General features: G+C 37.9%; 1 long non-coding RNA gene across 3 annotated transcripts; it reads left to right on the plus strand.

Moving 5' to 3' along the window:
* The first annotated feature begins 6,712 nt into the window (after positions 1–6,712).
* LOC134536994 (uncharacterized) lies at positions 6,713–12,052 on the plus strand. 3 transcript variants are annotated; one of them, XR_010075905.1, is made up of 3 exons: positions 6,713–7,166; positions 7,604–10,349; positions 11,263–12,052. It is a non-coding gene; the product is annotated as an uncharacterized LOC134536994 (long non-coding RNA). The 3 variants fall into 3 exon arrangements; XR_010075906.1 differs by having other exon boundaries at positions 6,713–6,815; XR_010075904.1 differs by having other exon boundaries at positions 6,713–10,349.
* Positions 12,053–13,161: the final 1,109 nt, after the last annotated feature.

A 13,161-nucleotide genomic window follows, 5' to 3' on the forward strand; every position in this document is an offset into this window, starting at 1 on the left:
AATGTAGCTATACTAACCTAACTAACCGTCCATAGTGTTTTAAAGTGTTTTAATGTAGCTAACCTAACCGACCACTTTTTATATTTGAATTCATTTTTCCTGCGCGAAAATAAAACAAATCCCGAGGTTGGCCGAAGGTGAATATTCGGGCGTGTTCGGGCAGGGACAGAGCTTGATGTACATCTTAGGCTTCTCCCTGCACAAATGTGGCCAGTCAACCACCAACCAGCAGCAGAGAGACCGAATCACATCCACCACACTCACAAGAAGGAGAGGCACTTGAGAAATAAATCAGCGAATAGGAAAGCAGGGGGCTGAGTATCCATGGTAGTGGGAATTCTCCGGTCTTATAGTTAGTCTCCTAGACTCAACTATCCTTTACACTACTGTGTGCCACTGGGTGAAAACACCCTTTTCAGACTACCCCACTGATTAAATACACGTTAATACCGAAACCATGATACCTACAATGAATCCTATATGATGTAAGTTATCAAACGATTTAAATAGATCTTTGAAAGGATTGCAAATGGCATGTTAACAACTGCAGTTAAAACACACTATTTGTTCAATTTTTATGTAGCTGTTCCACTATACATAAAAACTGAATTTTGCGTTTTGTAACGAATTAAAAATTTTAGCCTGACAAATAAATTGCGTTACGGTAACTCACTATAAATTCATTTTCTCCGAGTTTACAATGCTGGATGAAGCATACAAAATTGTCGGAGTTTCAATTTATAAGTGTATTTGCAACATGAGAACACATGAATCTGATCGTTCCCGAGGTTAGATGTTACACATCACAGGCGAGTACTAAAAGACTAGATTGTTTTTTTTTCCTTCAAAATATCTTGCCATTTAATTCGGCTATTGCACCGTTATTGATAGCTAGTGTTTAGTGAATGGCGGTGCTTGTGTGAATCACACCCGGTTTAAGTGACTAGAGTTCAAAGAACTTCTTTTTTTCCAAAACATGACATTAAACAATTTAGAGATTGGTCTCGGGTACTGAACTTTAGTACTGTCACACAACTTTTGATGAACGAAAAGTACAAGAGATTAATTTAAGTATATTTAAGAAAGGCTCATAGCAAACACACACACACCTTTTTTTTCTCGAGAGTTTACAGGCGGAAGCTGGTTTTAACGCGCGCTTTGTTCTTCGCCCGCCAGGCCGCGTGACGTGTCTCTTTGGGCAGTCGGAGTGATCTCTGGCCAACCCCCCCCCCCCCCCATGCCCCCCGGTCAAGCCAGAGGAGGGGACTCGGGGTGCCGACACCAAACAACAAGTTAATGTAATTACCCCGCTTGGATCGCTGGAGGCAAGTCCCCTCTCCCCCCTCTATCGCCACGGGTTCCCCTCGCCGAACAAAATGGCAAAGTTCTCCCCTCTCCACCCCCCCCCCACACTTACTCACGGACGTCCTCCTGTCTTCGCCTCTCCTTCAACTAGACATTCACACAGAGGTGTCAGCATTGTTGTCAACTTAACGGTTTCCCCGGCCTGATCGGATTGTGTTTGCAAGTAACGGCTGCTTTCTTTCAGTCGAGAGATCATTAATATATGAAACCTCAATAAAATCCCCACGTAAAAAAATTTCATGTATAATAAATTTGAAAAGAAAAAAAAACACAGTAGGTTCATCCCTGTGGACATGGCGAGCCTGAGTGACGCCATTCGTTGGATTGACGCTTTAATTCAGGCTCGTAAACTCGAACCCAAGTCTTAATGGCGAAAATATGCTGCAAAAATGTGTCTCCGTCATTGCGATATCTGTAGAAGTGGCCACCAGCCAGTGCATACCGGTGCCATTTCTGTACGTCAGTGGGTCGATGTGGAACCCAGCAGGTCATAATTTTCCTCATGCTAAGTCTTTCCTTCAGTATGTGCCACATAGTTTGATGACTGAGCCCAACTGTAGCTGATATTTCCCGGACAATCCATCGACAGTCCATGGAATGGAGACATGATGTGAGAAATGGATGGCCGACCTGTGCAATGCAAATATGCAGTCTCAGTCCCATCATGCAACCTTCCTATGCAGTAACGCATCCGCGTCGCAGGCTTCAGATCATCATTGATAACGATGCGATGCATTTTGACACGGCTGCTGATCACTTTTTTCTGTAAACATGCTTCAGAGCGGTAGAAACGACACTGTCCACATCAACGCCATACAGCAAATATTCCTTCTACTTGATCGATGTTTGTATGTACTCTACATGTCGACAACAGCACCACCTCACTGCTCCGATATTCTGTTTGTGCATGCCCGATGTTCTGCGACTTTCTGGGCTAGGTTGCTGCTATATTATTTACAAGCCTTGTATAATGGCTTAAATACACGCGCTTGGAGCGTGTATGTATGAAGTAAAATCCTGAAGGCCTAAACATAACTGAATGTTCCTTGATGAATGCTTGTAAAAACCTTGATATTATTTTGAATGTCTATCTCGGCTTGTGAGAGATAATGCTACAGCTACAACGTTTGCAAACTACGCATTTCCAATATATGTAGTCTAATAGTAGCTATTTGTTGAATGAGCATGCTAAAACTAAACTATAGTTGTTAGGAATGACAAAATGTTTTGGTTATTGTTTTCAATGGCCGATAAAGAATTTTTTTTTCAGGGTGGGAGGATATGAAAAAAAAGAACTCCAAAAATGAATAAAATTACGTGAGTATTCAAAAACTTACATCAACAAAACATTATCAATCTCGTCACTTTCTGAGTAACTTGTTTTACCAGGTCTTGCCCAGCATCACCAAAATTAACATACCACTTTCACAGAAATGTCACTAATTTTCTCATAACTTTGGGGGGAGATAAATACCCCCTAACACTTCTCCACCCCCCCCCCCCCTTTTCCGTCCACCACTGGTTGTTTTTGACAAAGGAAACAATAAAAAAAAAATACCGCTTCGTAGTAAGCCTGGGTGTCGACGAGGAGTTTTCTTCAGTTGCGACGCCCTCTTGTTTCTTCACCGATCTTTTCGTCCCCCTCCTCCATTTCCTTTCAAAAAGACGACACAACTTCCCACCGTAAAGAGACGCAGACACCGAACGACGCAAGAGTGGCAATTTATTAAATGGAAAAGTCTCATCTCGGAGCCCCTAGGCGAGTTAGCTGGACAAAGTAACTGGGGAGAGGGATGAAGAATAATGTCGCCTTGTTTCAGGGTCCGATAGGTCCTGCCCCATTCAACGTTTTTTTATCGCACAGACATCCGCTAAATGGGGCAGAGATACTTTAAGGCCTCGCGGTTCGAGATAAGATCGGACAGACATGCCCAAAAACTTCTAGCCTGCTCGTATTGACTTTCACTCGCCATGTTTGAATTTTGGAGCTGTGAGGAAACACGGAGAATGCGGCGATATCCATTATATTATTGTGCAGAGAGAGAATCCTTTTTGGAGTGAAACTTTTTTGCTGAAGGGAGCTACAATTTTCGAGCTTTACGAAAATTCAGGTCGCATGAAGAAAATAGTTAAGTACATGGTGGGGGAACCGGTAGAGTAAGAGAGTCCGTCAGCGGCGACGCCACTCCAATGCATGTGTTAGCAGTCGAATGGGAAGATGGCAAAAGGGGAGGGAATAGGTACGTAGTGGAGCATGCTATATGCTAGTTGTAATGGCCGGAAGGGATGATGGCAATGGAGAGGTAGAAATGACGCAGCAGTGATGCTACAGAATTCTTGTAAAGCTGCTTGTGTTTGACTACTCCTCAGTTTTCGTAATGGCTGATGATTGACGCTACCATATTTCTTTTATTTGATTAAAAGTAACTACAATTTATGTATTCGTAAGGAACAGAGTTATTGATATGAGCAATAACTTCATAATTATCATTCATTTTAATGTCAATAATGTGATTGAAAATGTAAAAAAAAAGGTTGGTTGGACTTAAAAAGTTAGCTTTATAAGTGTAATTTATTTTTGGTATGGGAACACTGGGATTTGAAATGTCAAAAGGATTTATAGACATTCGAGATAGACAAGTAGAACACTACTTATTCTTGTACTTAATTTTTTTCAATGTAATTACATCTTAAATAAACATGGCTACTACCACTGCACAATAACTAATCGGCTTCTATTGGTCGCACGAAGAAAAGTACTTTGCTTTGTAGTTTAATATTTATTAAGTATGTGAATACCAATGTAGTTATATTCTCATATCTCTTTTTTTAATTAATTAAAATTAAATTTATTTAATCTCATTGGCTTCCACTTGTTATGTTTCTGTGCATTGCAGAAGCTGTAGATGGATAGCGTAAAGTAAATATCTTGTGGGTCCGTGATCCGTTCGGATCATGGTCATACCAGACTGCGATTTGTTGTATCATCAAACTGACGCCGCCGTCGGTGCTCCCTCTGAGAGCACAGGCCATTATGTGTCCTCAACACCTGAATCAGTGCCAGTGCTACGAACACGCCCGCGCGTGTAGCATAGTGCAGTGCCTCGAACGGCGTGACGTCAGTCACGGCCGGCTAGGTGTACAAAGCGCCCGGCTGGGTTTGGCGATGCGCATAGGGAATCCAGTGCATATGTAATTCAAATAACAAACACAAACTAAAACTTTTAATAAGCCTAATAATTCTTGTTAATTAATTAATGATATTGTAAAATATTTCCGTTCACAAAACTGGCCGGCATCAACTTCCCACGCTCCGTCGTTTTCCTGCGGGTTTTCCTCCCCTCCCTGGCCCGGTTGCCAGGGAGAGTCGTCAGTAGCCTTCCAGCACTCGACAGGGCCGGCAGCCCCGAGCACGGGGATCATCAACTTTCGCGCCAGATTCCACATGTAACATCCATAGGTAATATTTCTGAATTTTCTTTCTTCAGCTCCACGGTCGGCCCTAACCGGCCGTACGATATATCGTACGGTCCTTAATTAAAATGTGCGACTCGACTACGAGTCTTTCACGTGTGCTACGTAATTAATAATGTTTTTAGGCAGCCCGCCGAGGTGCCTGCGCTTCACGCCATGATAACTCCCCACGGAGAACTTGTACATTGCCCACGCGGGGCGGCATTGTGCCTAACGCGAAACTGAACTTCAGAACGCATCATCCCCTGGGACGTGCAACGGTCGCGGACGAGATACCACATCGGGTTCCGCCGCGCCCGTTCCCAGTTTAACGTGGCCCACACCACCACGAGGACGAGCCTCGATTTACGTAATTCCCCTGAACTGAGGGACTGAAACCACCCCGAGCCCGGGACTTGCTCGTAGTGACTTTATTGTTAGATTTCAGTGTTAGTGTTAGTGTTCGCCTTCATCCTTACTTACGTGTCCAATTCAGTGTTATGTGTAATTTCCCATTCAGTCATTAGTGTATCTTCCGTGTTCCGCACCGTACGGACTACCACGTGCTAAGCACTAAACTTGCCGCTCTCTCGAATCATCGTCACCGTAGCTCTCAGGGTAGCCTGCACCCCTCGATGTGCTAGCCTCCGGTATACCGTTAGACAGTAACCAGTACCACCAATCGAGGGTCGTGTGGGTGGAGTGGAGGTCAACGATGATACGGCCAGTCACGTGAAAGTGCCTTATGCGAAGTGAAGGATTGTAACGTGTGCTTCAGTAATAAATCAGTTAAGTTCACGTGTGTTATTTTCATAGTACGGCGTCCTGGGTAGCCATAACAGCCCGGGGGGCCCTTTGTAGACGCGTCCCTGCCTGCAGCCACGAGGCAAAGAACCCCGACCTCGAGACCAAATTTCCTTTCACGTAATTTAATTAGCATAATTTCAGGACAGGCAGCGGGGACGGCGTCAAAACATCAATACATATTCAACTGAAAGAGGTACCTAGGCCTATACCTACCAGGAAAAAAATATGAGCAACTCGGCCACAACATTTAATGCAGAATTCTTTGAAATAATGCCGAGCGGGGAAAATAAACACAAACTGTGTTTTCAACTACCTACATTTCTGGACGTGTATCACACATCGTTTCTGCAACTGCTGCTAGAATTCGCTGCCGAAGCAGCTACATCGACTATCGAATCATTTGATTAGCAGACCGAAATTTTAACTATATATTGAAACGTCTCCGATAGAAGCATAAAAGACTTGAAATAATATTAAACTCCATCTTTGGACCTGATTTTCGACAAAGAATTTTATTAAAATATTGCCAATCTTGTTAAAATTCAAACACAATTAAAACTATATAGTTTCCCTTTGTTTTTATGAACTTTGATTCACGCCATCCGCCACAGATGGCAGCAATGTGGTTGTTACACATTTTCGTTTTTTGACTTCCATCGCATTCACGAAATTACTCCCACCAAATGCTGTAAACCGAGAGCTAGATGTTACATTATCAAAAATTATAAATGAGCATTACTGTTTCCAAAAGCCTATTATACCGTGCTGCACTCAACAAACGCCCGAATCCACCTGAAAAAAATCCTAATGCGAACAGTTGACAGAATGTGTTGAACCGACGAATACTACATTCGGCATGTTCCACAATGATGCGGAATCGGATCTCGGATACTTAAGAAATTTAAGTTTCTCTATTCATCCATAACTTCCACAATAAACGGTGTAGATATTGCATATACAGAGCTTGCCTATTAATTTGTTATATTTTTTAATTTATAAGTCAATCCAGTTAGTTTTCTTTTTATTGTATCGGTAATTCTACCTAGTTTTTCTTTGGACTAATGTGCAAAGTTATTGTAGTTGGTAATACGTTGAATTTAAAATTATCTACTTGGAAAATTTAAATTTATTGGTTACATTTTACATTCTGTGATATTTATTTTATGTGGAGTTCTGGGTTCGAGTCCTGGGTAAGGCATGGGTGTTAATTTACAGTAAGAGATATGATTGCTACGAAATGATAAATATTGGAATGATTTAGTTCTGGTTGTGGGCGAAAGCCGTTAACCAAAAATATTTAAAAAAAAAAAAAAAAAAAAAAAATTATGTGGACGTTAAGTATGTTGTATGAAATGTTATTTAATTTTCTGTGTATTTATATGCTACTGCATAGTAATGATGTAGAGTCAGAACTTGGTTAGTTTATTTTTCTACAGATGAACTCCTATTATCCAGAATTCTCTGCAACACACATCCAACCTAAGCATAGGGTCTGTCTGAAATTTATTTATTGTAGCACCATGCTTGTGTAGCCGTGTAAAGTAAGTAAAGAAGTACCAGCCAACAGTAAGTGTTACTCTAGGTGGCCAACTTGGCTCCAGCGTGGTTAAAACAAGGTTTTAGTCTGGGTATCACTCCAAAGAGTAGGTATTAAGGCACGTGGCACGCCTACTGCACACAGGCATGCATAGCTTCAGAAGAAACCACACTGTTTGAAAACTGCTCAAGATATCAGTGCTGTCTGTTTACGAAAGCATTTTAAAAAATGCCGGGGGGTGGATGAGTAGTTCTGTTTCCGTATTTTGTTTTTAAACTGTAATTTTAGGAGAGTGTAAATAGCTAATGTGTTTTTATAATAATTTTTAGACATGAAATCCCCGGTAAAGATTCTTGAAATCACCCAAGGGCCTTGCAACACCTTTATCTTCATTTCTCATATATAACATGTATTGTTACGATCACTGCTTATATTTCATAGTTGCCCCAGTGTACGATGAGAAGACTGCGTGCCAGTTCAGAGCCTTGCGCTTAGAAGCACCAGCGAGCATTGCACCATCCCGCCTCACTAACACAGATACACCTCGGCCTAGGCGGACCCCTTGAGGTAAGCAAGGAGCAACGGAGGTGAAGCAATAATAGGCAACGCATTGGAGATTCTTCAAGACCTGGACGAACTGTAAGCAAACTCTTCAGTTGGCGCCCGTGGCAATGTTCCACCAACTGTCTCGACGATCCACACAATTGTAGGCACCAGGTGTAGTGTTGTCACCCAGCCAGGCAGTCTTATTACTGTTCATATGGGCTGTAAGTCAGCAACTAAAAACAGTTTGTAAAAATTAAAATGCACACAAACCCTTTTTTTCTAGAATTATTTCTACTGGATTAAAATTTAAAAACCACCCATGAAAAAAGCAATAAAACATTAATAACTACATTCTTCTTATGTATGGGTTCATCTTCAACTCATTAAACATTGTCACTGATAATGCAAAACCCTTTTATGTCAAAACTTTTAGATTTACCAGTGGTACAAAAAACTGTCTGTAATACAAATACATGGATAGGAAATTTTATATTTTGCTTTAATTCATAGTCATAAAACAAAAGGTTATTATAATTAATAGTTTACTGCAGTGGTTGAGGAAAGTCTTGCTGGTTTTTGTAGGCTAAAAGTGGGAAAAATGTCAAATCTTACACGCTAGGTTTTGCATCTACAATTTATTCATTTGAATTTGTGACATGTCTACCAGCAATTGAGTACTCAAAAGAAAGGTACAAACCAACCACAAAATTAACCAAGGACACAAGGACATGATTAATGTAAAATACAATAACAGCAAATAATACCCACACTAGACATCATAACATGTTTACAACTTACTAACTCATGTATTTATATTTAATTAACAGAAAGTTAAACTTTTGATATGTAACATCTTAGCTCTTGGTACACGGCATAAGTAATTTTTTTAATGGAAGGGAAATGTAACCACGGTGCTGCCATCTGTGGCAGATGGTGCGAACCAAAATGTTCACAAAGCCAAAGGGAAAAATTAGAGTATTAACTTTTTAAGGAATTTAACAAGATGGGCAGTATTTTAATAAAATTCCTTGTCGAAAATCAGGTGCAAAGTCAGGTTTTAGTATTTTTTCAAATATTTTTTAAGTTTTATTGAAGCCATTTCATTATGTATAGTTTTAAAATTTCTAGCGGTGGGTGCGGAAACCACAGTTTACACAGACAAAGGTAAACATTATAGTATTAACTGTTAAGTGAATTTTAACTAGATAGGAAGTATTTTAATAAAATTCCTTTTGTTAAAATTCAGGTCCAAAACAGAGGTTTAGTATTTTTAAAAGGTTTTTTTTTTTTTCACTTTTATCGAGCCATTTAGTCATAATATGTAGTTTAACATTTTGGTCTGCTAATCAAACGTTTTGATAGTCAACCTAGCTGCTCTGGCAATGATATATAGCAGCAGGTGTGACAACTACGTGTGATTCACGCCAGGAAACGTAGTTGAAAACATAATTTGCGTATTACACGTAAAACTCGTCTATCCGGACTAACTGGGACCAAAAAGCAATCTGGCATAATGAAAATCAAGATAATCAGGTTGTATGAGTAATAAGATAATAAAAATCCTTTAAATAAGCAGACTTACTGTTTATTACGATAAAAATCTTAGTTTCGTAACAAAAACACCTCGTATACATGTCATATATTGTTTACAAGACATTAAAAAAATATGAAAATAACTTTTCACATCATTTCTTAATAGAAAATTGGTCTACTCTCTTCTGTTCGAAACTTGTGTGGTAGCAGTGAAGCAAAGTGACACAAATTCTTTATCAGTAGTTCAGCTATGCTGTTTGTCATGTAGTGCACTTTCTTAAACTCAATAAGAAGCTTTTTATTACCATAACTCTACCATGCATGCAGGAACTGTACATTGAATCAAACTAAAATAGTGAATATTTGGCTAACTTCTCGCTAACGTAAAAAAATTGTATGTGAACATTGGATAAAATGTCTACAAACCTCATCCAGATTGTCTAGAGATCAGAATCAACGAGAGCCGGATAAACTAGGTTTAACTGTACTTACCGCACTCAGCATTATTTTAATAATTTTGTGTATGTGTTTCGTATTATAAGTGTATTTGCAACATGAGAACACATGAATTTGTTGCTCCTTACCGAGATTAGATGTTACACATCTGTGGCGAGTACTGAAAGATTCATTCACAAAATTCTTACCTTTTTATCTAGTGAGGAAAAATAATTATTAAATTAATTTAAATGTGTAATGAGGCCATGTAAAATATTTATATTATAGTTTAAAAATTTTTAATAATTGTTTCTGATGACTGTTGACAGGTGGAACTCTAATGCCAATGGTTTCATTTAAATACTTACAATCAGGTTATATTTGATATGAATTTTTTTAGGGTCAATTGTGTTTTTTAACTTAGATAATAAGTTAAGTTGATTGTGAATGTTATAATAATTAAATGATTTTGTTAAATATTCAATGTTGGACTCTGTAATATAGATGCACCAGAATGGCACACTTTTAAAGTGACAACAGCGGGATTGGCAGCCCTTACCAAGGGACTCCTGCTGGGCCGTGCCTCGAGGTAAGAAGTGTCAAGCCACGTCAGAGCTAACGGTCCCAGCCAGGGTGACTGGCCCGTCTCTTTTTCTTTCCTTCTGGCCAATGGGTAAGCTACATTTCAATGATGTGTAAATAATAGATTTAAAACTATCTTCTAAGAAACTATTATTATCTGAATTATGAGTAGAGAAAATTATGTATCAATGAATAGTCAAGATTTTATGGTGTTATTTTCCGGCCAGTTTCATTTTTGAAACAGGTGATTTCGGTGCTGTTTTTATTTTTTTATGAAATCCTTTTATTAAAAAAGACAGCATATTAGTGAACAAATATGATACTTAAATAATCCATGGTACCAGTCTCTTCAAAGAGTGTCATTTTGACTGATACATGATGCACTTTTTGAATATAATGATTTGTAATAAGATGTCTAACTTTCTGGAACAAATAAATTTAATCTTTTAATTATTTATGTGTTTGAAAAATGTTCTAAGGTTGTAATGTAAAAATAAGCAACTAATAACTCATGAGCGATTAAAAAATTAAACTTTCCCCAATATATTTTTTTATCGTGGTACTAACATCCTGCTAAAATTACTTTCATATAAATTTAATATATAAAATATTAAGTACCGTATTTGAAAATGAAGAGTTCAGTTTTGATTGAAAATACTGATAGGTTTCATGATCTTTGTTGCATTTTGGTGTTTTGTGGTGTATTAGTTTGTGTTTAGGTCTTATATGGTGAATTGACATGCTTTCCAGTGTTATTTTGGTTTTGTCATAATTTATCATATAACCTTGTCCCTATCAATGTACAAATGTCACATAAATAAAAAATCAACCATGTGGCAATAGAACTCGGTCCTCCAAATATAAACATGCTTTCCGGTGTTATTTTGGTTTTGTCGTAATTTATCATGTAACCTTGTCCCTATAAGTGTACAAATGTCACAGAAATGAAAAATCAAACAAATGGCAATAGAACTCGGCCGCCCAATTATAAAATTTTGTTGCAGGGCTGGAGCTTAGGCTTGTTGGAGCGAGGGAGCTCCAGACCACTGAGCGGGACTCCTCGTGGGACATGTGAAAGAAAGACAGGAGTCTGATTCCTGCCACAAGGACACATGGATGTGGACGAAAGAAATAAGTTTCCGAACTTCGAAGGGTCTGCACCCATTAGTGTTTTATTTGGTCCTGGGGGAATGGAAACATCAACACCAACCCCAGACTATTGTATCGGTCTTTGGTGCGCACAAGTGTTAAAATACTGAATCAAAGTCCGTTCGTTATTTTCATTTCAGTTACCAATTGCTTATTAGTAATTGATATGCTCCATTCTTCGTAAGTTTAACCACGTGCAGTGAAATTTAACAAGAGGCTATATTTTAATTTAATTGTTTTATTTATTGCTGATCTTGCAAAAGTTGTCTTGTGTTGTTTATCTCGAGTCTAGCCAAAGAAGTAACATAAAATTAGTTTAAAACACGGCACATAAACTTCAGCAAGAAGAACAGGTTCCACTGTTACAAACGAAAAATTGAATTTAATATTTCTCTTCTTGTTGGCAAAAGACCTCTGAAGAGAGTGTAAATCTACACCATTATTGTTATACTTATTCTGGCCTATAATTTGGGTTAGTTCTAGTTTCAATTTTAGTAATGTTGTCATCATTTATCAGTTCCATTAATTATGTTCCAGATAATATAGCCATATTCAAGTTTAGATCCAACCAAAGCTATACAGAGAGAAAGTATGTAATCTATATTGTAGTAAAACCTCATTAATAAAAACCCTGTTAACACCAAACTCTCATTAATACAAACTGATTTCAGAGTCCCTAGAAAATACTTAGGAGTTATAGTGTTAAGTAATTTGTTTTATACAAAAGTATGGTTATTATGTAATGCAAAGTTGTTTTTGTCTGAAAGGTAAACAATTACATGTACCTAGTAAAAGATGGTTAATACATATATATATATATATATATATATATATATATATATATATATATATATATATATATATATATATATATATTCAAGAATAATGTATAGACACAATCTGAAGTTTCAGTTAAAATAACACTTATGCCATTGCTTTTGTTTATTGTAGGTTGGGAGAAAAAACTTGGAAATTATGTATTTTTGTAGGTAATAATCTAGACCTTTACTTTACTGTTTTGTCTTAAATCTTTTTAAGTGAGATACTGGAGAAAAAAATAAATTATTTTTAACCACAGGTGGAAGCTACCGTAATTTTGTATTTTAGAATCCTTTAAAAAAAGTACATTTGGTGCAGTGTAAAGCTGTGTAATAGTTTTAACTTTATTTGAATTTGATTTGGAAATTATGTAAAACTTGTTATTAAATATTGTAATAGTTTGGTTAGTACAAACATTTTTTTTATTGCAAAGTGACAAAATTATGGTTCCTTCAGGTTTATGTTTTCGAGGTTTGACTGTATATGTATTATGATGATTGGTACAAGGAATAAAACCCTTCAGAAATGATAGGGTGTCCAGGTGTGTAGTCACAGCGATGAGCGCAGCCAACCACGGCAGGCACCGCGGAGATGCCGGCAAACGTACACGACCAGCGCTCTGCACGGGGGTATCCGAGGACGTTCCTGCCACCAACTCATCAGGAAAACTGCCACTTTCAAGCACAAAATATGTACCAGCGAGTCACCAGATATTCACAAAATATTACTAATCATTTGCCAACACAAACAAAATAAAGTGATTTTTTCCTACGTCACTTTATCATGATTTGATACATTTGAAAAAAAAAAAGTTTGTCTGTAAATTCTGTTTAGGGACGATAATATTACGTGATAACGTCATAAGAAAACATTGATGAAAAATTGCATACTTTTTAATTTTCAAATATTATTTACAGTTTTTGCAAATTTAATTT

Source organism: Bacillus rossius, chromosome 11 (genome assembly GCF_032445375.1).
Source record: "Bacillus rossius redtenbacheri isolate Brsri chromosome 11, Brsri_v3, whole genome shotgun sequence".
Classification (NCBI taxonomy): domain Eukaryota; kingdom Metazoa; phylum Arthropoda; class Insecta; order Phasmatodea; family Bacillidae; genus Bacillus; species Bacillus rossius.